This window comes from Falco rusticolus, chromosome 1, assembly GCF_015220075.1.
Source record: "Falco rusticolus isolate bFalRus1 chromosome 1, bFalRus1.pri, whole genome shotgun sequence".
Taxonomy (NCBI): domain Eukaryota; kingdom Metazoa; phylum Chordata; class Aves; order Falconiformes; family Falconidae; genus Falco; species Falco rusticolus.
Window position 1 is genome coordinate 112,423,838 of NC_051187.1, and position 14,995 is coordinate 112,438,832.

A 14,995-nucleotide genomic window follows, 5' to 3' on the forward strand; every position below is an offset into this window, starting at 1 on the left:
TTAACATTGGTAAGGAGAGAGAAATAAATGAAGGTGCATTTTCACTGCCCAGGGTAAAGCTTCGCGGAATCTGTAGGGTCTGTCCATTTTCCATAGAGAGGGATAGAAAACTGAATAAACTGAGAGAGTAAGCATAGGATTTGCTTTGAGGGACCATCGAGAAAAAGAGCAGATGCATTCCATGCACTTTTTATTTTCAGTGGATGAAAAACTAAATCACAAGTTCTGTTTGCAGAAAAAGTGTAAGAGCAGATGTTGAGCTGACATTGTATAAAGTTGCATGAGTATTAATGGTGTTATAAGTTAAATTCTAAACATGCTATTTTGGGTATTAGAACAGACATATATAGCTTATAAATTAAATGGCCTTTTTTTTTTCCTTTATTTATAATGCTGTAATTTCATTTGTTTGTGAATTGAATGAGTTGGGTACCCATTTCCTGTGGGGATATGTACATATATACAGGAATAGATACACATTAATAGATATGTATGTGTGCATTAATATATACATACAGGAATATGTATGTGTAGCTATATAAATACGGGGGGAGGTAGGTATGCAAATGATACCTAGCATTTACATGATGCTTTCATCTGATTTAAATCATCATCTCTATATTAACTGCAATGATTACTAGTGCAGCCAGGAGATGGGAGAATTTACAAGAACGTGAAGTTAGCCTTACAGACATTCATGTGTACATCCTTTTAGATGTAAATATCTTGGACCGGTTCTTTTCAGTTCTCTCACCCAGTGGTGGATTTTTAATTACTTGTGAATGGAAGCTGGCTATATATGCTTAGGACTGATTGCTTGGGAGTATAAAGTTAAATGTACTTCAAAGGTGGTTGTTTGCCTTGGAAGCAAATCAATAAATTTGCTGGATAATTTTTGTGTAATCAAATTTAAAGTTCTTTGACTTTCAGCCTGGTCCCTGTCCTAAAGGCTGGATATAATCTGATGTTCATTAATCTTCAAAGCTAAATATTTGAGGTGTTGGCAGTGTAGACTTCAGTCATGCTATTTGGATGCAGGCGATTAGTGGTTGTCAGTACATAAGGGAAAGAAAATTGTAATTGAGTAGCCTGCTACAGACACAAATGGAACATTCTGCTTGAACCAAACACAATTCTAGTGACATTTCTTTGCAGAATGAGATTTTAATCTCTTCTTTAAAAAACTCTGTAAAATAAGGTCTCTGTTTACAAGTCACCCAAATTACATGCTACTCGTTGATTATTGTAAGAGTATACAGGCTATGATCCTGTTCAATTAGCTGTACTCACCCCATAGTTTGTCTTTCCTCAGGGGGCTGATAATGAATTATTTTATTAGTTTGGTTAATAGTAATTTTCTTATATGGCTATTAAACATGCCCATGTCACTTTATACACATTGAAAAAGTGATGTCATATTTTAGTATTTTTTTCTCACATTAAATCCAGCATTAATTGTCATCCAAGTAAGCACAGGCTTTGTGACACAATCTCAGTTAAGAAAAATTAATTTTAAAAAATCTTTATTCCTGTGCTTTGAATGTGTTTTTAAAGTAATATCAGTCATTATAAACATGTGCATTTTTCTGCATATCAGAGAATAAGATTATCATAGTCTGTGATTAATTATATTAGTGTAAACTCTGCTAAAGTTAATTGTGAACTTCAGGTTTACACTGTTGTAACTTGCAGAAGAAACACAATCTGAGTGTACTGATAGGCATAATGGCTAGTGCTAGTTTCTATAGGTTCTTACACTGCCAGCACCAGTATTTGAGTGCTTTCTGTTTTGTATTAAATGGTTAATATTTGTCATGCATAAAACAATGTAGACCTTAAATATATGCATCCCAAAGTTTCCGACAATTGATATCAGTAACAAAAGAAGTCCAGAGGAAACAAGGAATTTTTACTCGTAGTAGTTGTTTGCTTTAAATAGGTTATAACAAAGTTAGATATATTTCTGTATTATTCAAAAGCATAATAAAAACAGATACCTGAAAGTGTACTTGTTCTAAAAGCAGCCACCAAAGCCAGTGCAAAGTAATACAGGTGTTTGTATATAGATGTGTATGTGTGTACATGTATATATACACATACACTTATATATACAGACATATGTATGCATCAATATGAGCACACACATTCAAATGTAGCCAGTGCTTTAAAGCCAGTACTTCAGATACCAACATTCTATCTTCATGTCAAGCAATTCTGCATTTGTGAGAGAAGCTTAAAGATGAGTAATTAACATATCTGATGGTGGTTTTCTAATACAGATACATGACTGTTCTTTCCTTAAGGCACACCCTTACAAAAAGATAGGTTAGTGGTACATTGTCTGTGGGACAGTGTAACAGGAAGAGTGACATCAAGAACTCTGGAGGAAGCAACAAAAACACCATCACTACAATCTTATTACAAATATCTGTCCTCCCACCCTCAAATGATGCAAGGATCTCAACTCTTACTTTCAGACGTTAGCAGCAAATGTAGACATTCACAAGCTGTGGTTGTTTTCCTGCATGAGTAAATTAAGCAGTGCGTGAGGATGTCTATGAGCATTGGAGCACAGGCTAGCGGTAAAATAGTATTAACAGTCCTGCACATGCTTCTAGCTTGTGCTGACTTGGACTTTCCTGCCCTGCAATTATTCATGGGCACAGTCTGGTAATTAGGAGTGTTGCAGGAACTTTCCCTAACAGACAGTTTGCAAGCAGCCACACTGTTTTGAAGGATAAGAGGGTTTACTAGGAAAGACACAGCCTTCTGTACCTGTTGGTTGCAGTGCTTGGAAATGTTTCTGGATACATTTAAATAACTAGTTTTGAGAAAGCATGTAAGTGTCACAGTAGAGTTCAACAAATAAAACTTTCACATTGAATTCCAAATGTAAATCAGTACCATGCCAAAAACTGCATATCCCCTGGTATGAGAGCTGTGAGATGTGTGAAAATTATGCCGTTAATCTCAATGCAGTGGTGACTGAATTAGTCATCAGATTTATATTCTGCTAGCACATAAGGATCAACAGTAGTGGAGGTAACACTTTTTCTGAAATATTTTACGGACCGGAAAGAGTAAAGGCAGGCAGAGCTAGTAGGAGAAAGGACAGAATTCAAAGCTAATAGCAATGTTAGGTATCTGAGTGCTGATTCCTATAATATACAGCTAATCCATAAACCCCATTTTGTCTGTCCGTGTGTGTTTCATAGTTTGTAAGTTATAAAGAATTCGTGATCAGGGTCTCCTTTGTCCTTTCTAAAATAAGCTTAGACATTTCAAAACATTTGCCATATTCTGCAAATTAATGAAGGGGTCTTCAGTGTTCAGTCTTAATCCAGTTCTGCCTTGATCATAAGCAATGTTACGCTCCTGTTGCTTTTCAGTTAGAGCGATGTTATGCCAGAGTTGATCACTTTGATCCCTCCACACCCTTCCCAAATATATTAAAAAATTATACCTGATTTATGAGAAAGGTATAAATGCTGTATCTGTAATCATGGATAAAATACAGTTTATTTCATAGGTTAGAATTTGATATAGAGTTTTCTGGTTGAAAAGCCTACGGAACACAAGGGACTTATAAAAAGATGTAATTAATCTTTTGGGGGAAAAAACCCACTGGATTCTTACAGACTTTGACAATCTGGATTAACACTGCGGAATAGTATTATACCTATTGTTTTACCATATGTTGAAGTTAAAGTTTTTAATCAAGGCATTGTAAAAGTTGGTGGAAAAAATCCTGTTGAGCTTAATGGGCATTTGATTCAAGCTTCTGAAACTTTAGTATTAATTACTAGATATATTTGGTACACAACAACTTAAAAACAGTTCACAACATCATCTTTTTATTTTGGAACATAAAAAGTCTAAACTGATTATTTTCTTGTTCTTGGCAGGTCCCATTTAATCCACTGCTAAGAAATTGTTGATTTTGTGTTTTGAATTGTTTATGGCAAATGTTTTTCAATTAAAAACAGTAATGTATAAATTATTGAGAGGAACTCGGCGTACTTTCACGAGTATCTATGCAGAGGAAATATGCGCGTTTAAGCAGAATTTCCCCAGCTGGTTTGCCTTCAGGCAGAAATAATTTATATTCAGATAAAAAAAAAGAGGATGTTAATATTGCAAAATGAAATACTAAAAAGGTTTAAAAAGGCAAAAGTTAAAATTGCTTATGAAATTTGTTATGCTTTTTTGTGTGTGCATTTTGTGACTTTGTTTCAGTTACATAAACATGTAGTGTCTTTTGCTAGGAGGTTGCTAAGTATAGCCAGAATAAAATTCACCTGTGGGATGGATAGCCCACATGTACATTCTACATTAATAGAACTTCATATTGTTATCTGTGTTGCAAGTCTGCCAAGCCCACTTAAATAGCAAATCCTCATTGTGCTATATAATGTAGAAATGAAAAGTGCTGCTTCACAATCTGATTGCCAAATTAGAAACGGTTGGTAAATAAACCAGCAGGACAACATTTGTGAAGAGTGAGACATTTCTTCTTTACTACCTGTGGAGTGCAGAACTGTTACTGATAACAGTATTGCTGCATTTGAACTATCCAACCTGCCTATTTAATGCTGTTTCCACCATAAGGTGTATAGCCAGTTGTATTCAGAAGTGCAGGTCTGACACTGGAAGAAGGCAAGCTAAAATGGATCCCTTGAAGAAAGAAAGCTTCAGGAACAAAAGCAATTCAAATTATCAGCTAATACCTACCCAAGGCCTTTCTGGTTTTGCCATTCCTCGTGTCTGTGATAAATTCCTTATTATAAGCAACTTCTTTTGCTTTAAAATGATACCCAGATAAGTTTGTGATTTTTGATAAAAGGTTAGCCTTGTAATTTCCTCTCCCTTTGTTTTTATAATGGGATTTTTCATAGTGTGGACCAAAAAGGGAAAAGGGATTTAAAGATATAAATGCCTATGTAATTTTTTTTCATAGGAAGCCTGAGTGCTGGTCAAAATATGGCAGTGGTATAAAGGAGAGTTGCAGTTCTAGAGATTTAGAGACTATATACCCTTATGGGCAGGAACCACCATGTTGTTCTGCGCTTATACAATACCATTTCCTGTATGCTTCTATAATGCTGGTACTTGGTAAGGTTCAGTGTCTGCTGTGATAAATTGAAAGCTATATGTGAACATGCTGCTGACTGGTCAGTGCTTAGCTGCCAGCTGGCCAAGCAGCATGCTGCCCTCTAGAAGATGTACAGCAGAGTCTGGCCTGTCTTTCTCTTTGTAATTTGGATCAACGTCTGTCCTCCAGCTACTAATTTTCTAAGTGGTGGCGGGAACTTATTGTCTACATGCTTCTTACCACCTCTTAAAATTTGGTTGAAGTTTCACACCAAATCTAGTTGGAGGACAGGTTGATCACTTAGGCTTGTTTGCTGTGGAGACTAACCTAAAAATGTCTTTTTGTACTGTTCATTGTTTGGGAGAACAGGTGGTGTGTTTAATTTGAATCTTGTAAATTTTTTTTATATAACAGACCATATCCTGTAGCCACCAAATACCATTGATTTATCATTATATCCCCTCTGCCTCGCCCCAGATTGCTTATCCCAGATTGCTAATTTTTAAGACTTATTCCTAGTTGCGATTATTCATTCCAAACAACTTTTTCAGAAAAAAAAGGTGTAGGAATAGTTCAGACTTGACAACTTGCTCATGTGTCTCCAAATCCTGTCTTTGGCTACATATACCTGTTGCTAAATTTTGTCGTTAAGCTCATATAGAGACATACACTTTAAAAGAGTCTCCGCATCAGGGAACTTTAAAGACAGAAAGAAACCTTTCCTTAATGGGACATAGAATTCTGCATATCCAGTCTGATCATTTAAAACACTTTATTGATTTTCATCCTATCAGCTGAAGCTCTGTCTTTGTTACTCTGCATGTACACTATTTCACAAAGCAGTTATATTGAGGTTTTTCTGGTTGTTTAAAAATTGAATACATAAGTTACCTGGGAAAAACTTGATTGTAGAGCATAATTTAAAAAAACTTAAGCAGCAAATTGCTAAGAGATAAAGTCTTCAGATACAATGCTTTTCTCTGTCAGTCAGCAGCAGATAGAAGCAGCCATAAATCCAGCTAGATTCTTGGGGAGGACAGATTTAAAAGGTTTATTAAATAATTGAGCTCATCCTCATGCAAGTGCAGAATGTAGTTCCCTGATAAATGACATCTTATTATTACAGGGTTGTTACTGGTATGGAACTAGCAGGTACCATATTGAAATGATGTTATAGAAATTAGGTATGTTTTCAGTTCAAATTAGTATACTCAAATTAGTAGACTCTATAGAAAGTCTGAAAGAAGCGTCTGAACATGCAACATAAAAGCAAAAAGGCCTGTTGAGTTCATAAAAAATATTCTTTGTATAATTCTTTTTTATTCTTATATTAAATGATGTTGGTAGGCAATGAAGAGATTTTGAATAAGAGAACTCAGGGGAAGAATTCCATAGGGTTCCTATTTTCAATTCTGAAAATAAATATTGTGAAAAAGAAAAACTTTCTTCATGCTTTTCCTTCAGTTGATTTATATTATAGTTTATTATTAAGCAAAGTGAAGTAATAGTATTCTTTACACTACAAAAAAGTAAGCAGGTTTGCCAAGAGCCTCCTTGAATCCTTTCACTATCACTGCCATTTTCCTAGCCTAATTCTTCAAGTGGAGAATCTTTCAGTTCTGATATAAAACCTGGTAACAGGTCTGTATACTTACTTGTAATGAGAAGCTCTTCAAAATATTTAAAGCAGTGCAGAAGCACAAATTCTAAACTTTGTGATTTGTATTTTCCTTAAAAGATTGGACATAAAAAAAAATACAATTAAATTAGTTTCCATTCTTAGGTATGTGATGATTGTAATGTTCATTTCCAAATATTTCATAAAACTATGGGAAATGTATTGCTGTTGTTTACACTGAACTATGAAAGGTACCATATCAGAAATATTTTAGAAAAAACATCTTATGTACACTTGAATATAACATGTAGCACTCAAGTGAATTGTTTATATACACACTTCTGCAAGAATCATACTCTTTCTTAATGTTTCTGGTATCAAATGTTGCTCTGTTTGGTCTGTGTGCATGTTCATAAGACTGTGACATCTAATGAAGAGATCTTTTTAAAGTATTGATAGCCATGAGTAAATTATACTATGTTTGATCTGTGTTAAAGATTCAAAGTCCAAGGTCTTTGAATAGAACTTAGAATAAAAATGTAATTAGGTTACATCCCTAAAGTCTGATATATCTTTAAACAAGACTGCAAATGAAACTTTATTAAAACTTCAAATGAATTATTTCTTTGCTTTTTTAAATTCTTTTTCCCTCTCTTCTCTTTCATGTCTATTACTGACATTGCTGCTTGTATTTTACCTGTCTTTTCCAGGGTATTTTAATTATTTACTACTTAATGAGTAGTACTGAGAAGAAGCTTCATTCAAAGCTGCCTGCTCACTAACAGATTTTTTTGCTTCAGAGCTTTGCAAGGGCTTGGACTATGGCAAGCTGAACGGGCAGTTGTCATCGTAAACTTTCCTAGAGGCAGTGTTTCCTTTTAGTAATTGATAAAGGATGTAGTGTTTCCAGAGGTGCCCTCTCAGTGGGACTGAGAGCTGATGGGGTGGCAAATCCTCAGCCAGTATCAATAATCCCTAGAAGTCATAGGTAAAACAAACATTACGAGGCTATTAATAAAAAAATATATCTTATTCTTCAGAGGATCATAAGATAATTCAAGTTGGAAAGGACCTCAGCAGGTCATTAGTCCAACCTGCTACTTAAAGCATGCTCTGAAGTAGATTGTCTGCACAACAGAACAGCTCCAGTGCTGGAGCATTGCATCTGACATTAAATTTATTATTGGAAGCTATGAATAGTAAGGGCAATGGAGTCGGATCTGAATCACTACAAAAAATTATTTAAACTGAGGCAAGCATTTGACATGAGCTAGCAAAAGTAGTTTAGTGAAACCAGTCTGCTTCAGTGTCATTTTCTGTATTTAAAAGGTAATTATATATTATTCCTCAAGACTAAGCAGTGATATAACTTGTTTTCATTTAGTTCTTTTGAGCTAAAGAAACCCTCAAGCCCTGAAAAACAGAACTGCAAAGTGTGTGCCGTTTTTCACTATTCGTCACTGCATTTTCACCTCCCTTCCCTCTCTGCATTTGGATATCTGCCTATAAACACTGAAATATTTGTGAAACCTGAAATGTGAGCATCCCACTGAGTGTGGGACTGTTCTTATTCAGAGCCTGGAGCCTTACATTGTGAGCTTCCTGAATACATTTTGCATCTTAGGTAGACTTTGCATATAGAAAGCATTTGATGCTTTACAAACATGAAAGAATAAGGTTTGAATGTTATTGTGAAGCAAGAATTCCATTCTCTTTAAAACGGGTATGTTGTTATTCAGCTCCTGTTCAACATTGGTTGCAATATTCTCTAGATTGGCATATATCAAAAAGTGTTTATATATAAACAAACAAATTAGAAGAAAGTATCTGACAAACGTTGCTTTCATAGAATATATTAACCTAAAAAAATAAAGGAATTTTAATTATGAACCAAAATTTTATGTGTTGGTTCATTTGAATATGAATGTAGGACAGACAAGTTAGTGGAATTTTCATATGGCACCTGTTCAGTAAGTTGGACGCTAATCATGGAAGAGTACATTCTTTAGTGTGCATGTGGGCAAAATGCTGCGAAATCAGTTTGTGCAAGTACAGTGTTACAAAGTTAAAGGAGATTCTAGATTCAACCTCAGACCTAGACTTCTGTGAAAATGCCTGAAATATGAATGATTTTTCCACAGTTAAGCCTAAATTAAAGGGAAAGTTCGGTGATATGATGTAGTTCAGATAGCAAGACAGTAATTACAGGTATGTTTCTAAATTTAAGTTAAAGGTTACACTTAGTTTGAAATCACCCTTTGATTTATTATTGTCTTTCATGTGTGTCCATATGTTATATTTTTGTACCACTCTTTGTAAAGTATTATGTGAGGTCTGTGTGCATATAGTTTTGGGGGAAATCAGTAACTGACACCAGTTTTTCTTTGTAGAGTTACTCTGAGTAGTTGCAATTGGTTTGGAGAGTAGCTTTGCGTCTCTTAGCGAAAATCTGAAATGTTTTATGTAGAGCCAGAAGCAATTTAAGAAGGCCTGGAGCTAACCCAGAATTTTGAGGGTACAGTGCAGTAACTGGAAGAAAGGCAAGAGGAGGGTATTTATTCGTGTCTCTCATACAACAGTGCTTGTTCCTCCTGTGCTTACTCTTCATGCTTTCTTGTAAGAACAAGAAGATTTTTCACAGCAGTTCCTCTTCTGGTAATGTGCTCTTCAGTTAATTACAAGTTTTTTTCTCTTGCTGGTCCACAGTAAACTATCCCCAAAGCAGCTGTCATTTCAGCTGCCTGTGGGAAACCCTTCCTTCTTTGCAGTTCAGTAGTGTTGGCAGCAGCAGGGGAAGGGATTAGAGAGCAGACAGGCAAGCAACCAGAGAAACTAGTATCCCTAGCTTGCAAGATGTCTCTTAGAGAACCCTTTAAGCAACATCTTTTTAGAGCATTTTTAGTATCATAATGTGTTGATGATGAGATATAACGTACTGTGAATGGTCCTACTGCAGGTGCTACAATACGCACTGCCCTCTAGGTTCCTATAGATATATTTTGAGTATTTGAGCTTTAAAGCAAGTAATTTAGATCCTCAGAGGACAAGAATAGATATGGTCTAATGCTCACTGGATTCCTATAGTTCTGGCATTCTTTTCAGACAACAGATACTTGCTTAACTAATGTCAGCAGAAATAATACATCATTCTCTAAATTGCAATGCCAAGGTTTAGCCTAGCAGTTCTTTACCCAGACAAGGGAACACAAAATACCATCTTTTTGCACTGCAGTCTCCGTCTACCAATACCATATCTTGGGTTGTGTGATGTTCAGCTTTCCTTCTATCTTCTTCCTTCTCCTTTATGTCTTCAAGCCTTCTACTTCTCAGGCAAGCTTTCAGTTGACCTTCAGCAACTTAGACTTTAGGGAGAGATCTACTGGTGTATTGTCAAACTGGGGAAATTGTCAGAATAACCCATGATGAGCCAACATGTTCATTACACAATATTCTTATGAGTTAAAACCCCCTGTGCAATCTTTCTGAAAAATGTGATTGGCTCCTGTATAGTAAATGAAAATAACTTTTTATCCTTTGTCTTAAGAATACCTTGATTGTTGTCTGATGATTGGTTGTATTTTAAAGGAATCTTATGGAGTTATGGAACCGCAAAATTTTATCTTAAATGTCTTCCAGCATTTCTGTCTTGCTTTTGCACATGGAACTTAAACTCAAGTTCTTGCATCTGGGATCAGTCCCAGTGACTTCTGGGACTTCTGTACAATTCATTTTACCTCAGGAGCCCAGGGTGGTTCAACTATTTACTGAATGAGAGCCTGCTTTCATGATTCTTGTAATCTTTCCATTCTACCTCCCAACACATCTCTATTAAAGACTTATAACAACCTCTGTAGATAGTGGCTCACATTAGAAACCGTGACAGATTGTTAACTGTTTCAGTGTGAATATTGCTACCATAATTATTGTAATTGAATATAGGAAACTAAAAATAATAGAAGCAGTTTAAGCAGTTAAGCTGAAATGTAAGCCTATAACTTTTAAAATAGTAATAACATTTTTCTTTTTTTGCTACCATTAACTGTTGCTTCAAGCAGATTTTATGTCCACACTGTACAGTGAAATAATTGATTATGAAAGATGTCCTAGTTCTAGATTAAAATATACAATAATATACATAAAGCCTTACTGTTCTTTTAGGTTGTTGTTTTAAACTAAAGTGGAATATTTCCTAAAGTCCTCAGTAATTGTTTATAATTTAGAATTAAATGTGCTTTCTGCTTATAGTAGTGCTGCTGAAGAAATGTACCTAACAGACCTGTCACTTTTTTGTGCAATTGCTTCTGTGGCATTATTTTCATTGGTAAATGTATGAGCTGATAGAAAAGGAAATCATTAGGTGCTCTCAGTATTGCTGAGGCATGGAGCTAGAACAGGTCAGTCACTGCTTTTTGCAGATTGTGACATTTTAAATTACCTGTACACTACTGGAAGCAATCTGTGGACCTAATTAACATCTCACCTAATTAATGTCAGGACTGTATATAGAGAATTCTAGATAGTTTTGCACTGCCTTTATTAAATACCACATTATTTAAATTTGCTATCTTCAATTTCAGTATTGAAAACTTCAGATTTGTGTGCTGTTTTCTTAAGTGGGAGTAACTTTTTTTTTTTTCTCCTTCAAGTAATCAATGCACTGCTGAATGAGTTCATTTTAATGCACTCAATCATGCCTCTAATGTTTGTAGCTTACGGGCGCAAGCATCAGTAATGCAGGAATGTTATATGGCTTTAGTTTGGGCCATTTCATAAAATATTCATGGAATCAAAAATGTGCATCAAAATAGCGGCTGGGAGAATTACATTTATGTGCCTGCTTTTATGGCAGCTTCACATTTAAACCCATTTGTGTTAATATCTAGTCAATCTTTCTACTTAAAAAAAAAGGCAAAATAGTAGTCTCCATCTATATGCCTTTTGGTTTGATATCTATTTTGATATAACAAATGTATACTTTTGGAGTGGGTTTTAGGAAAGGGAATTATAAAGGAAGGTTTAGATAATGTAAAAACGTTTCTCTTCAGTATTTACAAATTTACATTGAGTTCTTTTGCTTGAATGAACATATTTTTTTAACTTCTAAGCAACTCGGTGAAAACTATAGCACAAATCTTTGTGCATACATATGGAGTTGCTGTGAAAACAAGAGTAACTTCTAAAATTTGATACTGTTGGTGGCAGAGTGATGTCTTACATTCATGTAATTGTTTAAAACTGATTCTTTACTCCCAAAATTGTATTGTGACAATGTTTACCTTCCATATTTAAGATTAAACCATTGCTGATAGGGTTTCTTTTGTTACACCATGCCCTGAGCTACATTAAACTGTAATATTTTAGTAATGGTAGTATATATGTTCTAAAAGTTATGTTTCCCCTTTTTTTGATTCCTTTGATAAACAGGGAAGAGATATCAGAGGTTCTCAAACTCCATTTAGTACATGCTGAGCTAATTTCTGCATGGCAGTGGGAAAAGACATACACAATTGTTGTTGATGTTGCCAACTGAAAATGGCTATACTGCTTTGTATAACATTTTGAAAATAGATTTTTCAGATACAGATTTCCTAGAAACACCCTCTGGATTTTCTCTTTGAATTCCTAGAGATTTAAAAGATACATTTCTACAAACTATTCCAAGTGATTTTCCTACTCATTGTTTTTCCTTCTTTACTTTTTTCTTCTTTCAGTAGCTAATAAGTCATTTAAAATTCTGCCTTGTCACTGCTCAGGTGAGATAAAAATACTCTCAGAAATGTTCTGTTATTGGCTTATTGCTTTCTTCTAATGCTTTTCAAGATTTTCAGACAGCACCTACCTATGTCTGCACCTAACAGTAGTTCAGTGTTTAAAGATTGGAATGTACTGGCCAGATCAATGCCAACTAAACTGACTTATGACAGTGAATAAACTTGCCACCCCACTGAAAACATAATTTTTCTATAACATTTGAGGTTCATATACACATTATGGATTAAAGAGGTAGGCTGACCTGTCATTTGCCACTGAGAACAAAGGATTTCAGATTATTTTGATGGAGGAATGAATTTCAAAATCTAAAATTTTTCACCTTCCATGAATTTGAGAGGTCTCCAAACAGCTAATATTACTTGAGAGAGTCACCAGTAAGGAAATTCTCAGCCATGTAAAGGCTTTCAAGTCAGGAATTCCAACTCTCCCTCATTTAGGAAACTAGCAGGTGTTTAGTGTTGGTTTGGGTTTTTTTGCTCAGCATCTTGGTTTTGGCATTTCCGTGAGGAGATTTTATTACTTTTTACTTCATAATCCTTCTTGACAGTTTATTGAAGCCAAATGTAATTTAGTTCCATTTAAGTAGTACCAAAAATAATTATATCGCTTTTGTATTTTAAAGCTTGCTATGGATGTATTGTTTCTAAAGAGATTTCACTGAGATCTGGTAAAATGTCAGATCACAGCTCTTGTGGTTAGGTCAGCTCTTAAGAACTGTGGGGTACATGGAATATATGAGTTCAATTTCTAGTCTGACAGAAACTTTCTCAAGGGGATACTGCAAGTGAGGAAGCATGGGTAAGAATTACCATACCTGATGGTTCTAACAATCTAAACAATAGTTCTGAAGGTTGCAGGTATTATTTACCTAAATGATGTGTCCCGTTAAGAGATTATATTACGGAGTCTTTAGGAGAAACTCAGATACTGTGTTCAACTTCAAATTATTTATCCAGGCGATACCATTCATTTGTTTGTTGCTTCCCATTCTTACTAGAAGTTTTTGAGTTACACATGAATCAAAATCTATTATTCTAAAGAATTAATCCATTGCACATGTAGTGAAACTAGATCACTTAAATTTGTGGCAATATCCTTTCAAAAGGACTAATCAGTTGATTAATAAACTTGGGGGAGAATTCCAAGGAGGATTCTGTGTGTGCTTATGAGTATCCAAGTGGATAAAATGCTGTGTCTAGCTATTAAAATTAAATTTCAACTCAACTGTCCATCATTGGTCAGAAAGCTGACACCAGCTTCTTCAATTATTATCTTAATTCTGCATTTAGCAACTTGGATAACTGGAATTCTGTTGATCTCTGAGTTGGACTTGCCCTAGGAAGTTAGCTGGGCTGGATAGGCAGAAACCCAAATTCAAATTGGAAACCTCTTTAGAATGGACAAGAGTTTTCATCTGGGTTTAGCAAGTCTACATCTCTTCCCTGTTACGTGTACTGTCAGTGAATCCTTAAACAGCTTGTACTGGTCATGATAACTTCATTTTGCATTTCTGTTTGTTGTCTGATGTAAAGTATGTGATGTTTTGGAAAGAATGTATAGAACTTTTCCTGTCTGTTTACAGGGTCTGACAGCTACTCTGTCAATAAGATTTTTTCCAACATTTTGTGTGATTTCCACAATACCTGTCCCTAGCTGGAGTTAAACTGAATAAAGCCTGCCGTCTCCCCTTTTACCTGGCACTTCACTCTGCAGCACTCTTTGTTGTGTCCTCTGGGACTTTTATATGAATCAGAGATCGTAAAGCCTTAAAATGATCTGTGTATGAAACTCATTGAATTAGTTGCTTCTTTGAAAGAGAAGTTTCTTGTGTTTGTCAGTTTTAGTTGAACTCATTTTAATAATCTGAGAAGCTGAATATGACAATAAATTCAATTATAATAAATATAAGAGTTATGTTTTATATTTCAAAATTGAAAGCATGGTAATAAAAGGGTAACCTATGCAAAAGAAAAATTAAATTAATAAGAGGAATCTGTCATAGCTGTTCTGCTGCTTCTAGGTTGGCTGGAGGCCTGGAGAACTAGTCTTGTTTTCTCTTGGAATGCTTAAAGAAGGTCTTTCTCCAAGCTTCTCTCCCTTCCTTTTGTACAATTGGGAAACAACTTCTCTTCTTCCTGGTTCTTTTTGTAATTTGAATGCCGCACTGTAAGAACAGTCTGCAAAACAGTACTCATGCCCTGTAAATCATGTTTCAGAAAAGGTGTAAACCACAAACACATCTGAACAAACTTAGTTTATGGTTTGTTTCACCTTTTAATAGAAATAGCAATTGATATATTGTTGACCTATGGGACAAGATTCCTCTATCACACACACACAAGCTTACCAACAAGAGTCCCATTCCCAGTTCTCCCTTCTATAGAACATTCTTTGTAAAACAAGGTACTGTGACCAAAATGCTTTTTTTTAATTATTTTCTTGCTTGTAAATGGTCTCATCTTACCTGCTTCCCAGCAGTTTTTCTGTACTCATTAGGTATAAGGAAAAGCTTT

The 14,995-nt window shown here is 35.1% G+C and overlaps 1 protein-coding gene across 1 annotated transcript in view; it reads left to right on the forward strand.

The window, feature by feature from the left end:
* The window catches only part of TTC29 (tetratricopeptide repeat domain 29), a 134,675-nt gene that overhangs the window by 32,754 nt on the left and 86,926 nt on the right, over nucleotides 1-14,995 (forward strand). The gene's annotated exons all lie outside the window — the stretch shown is intronic.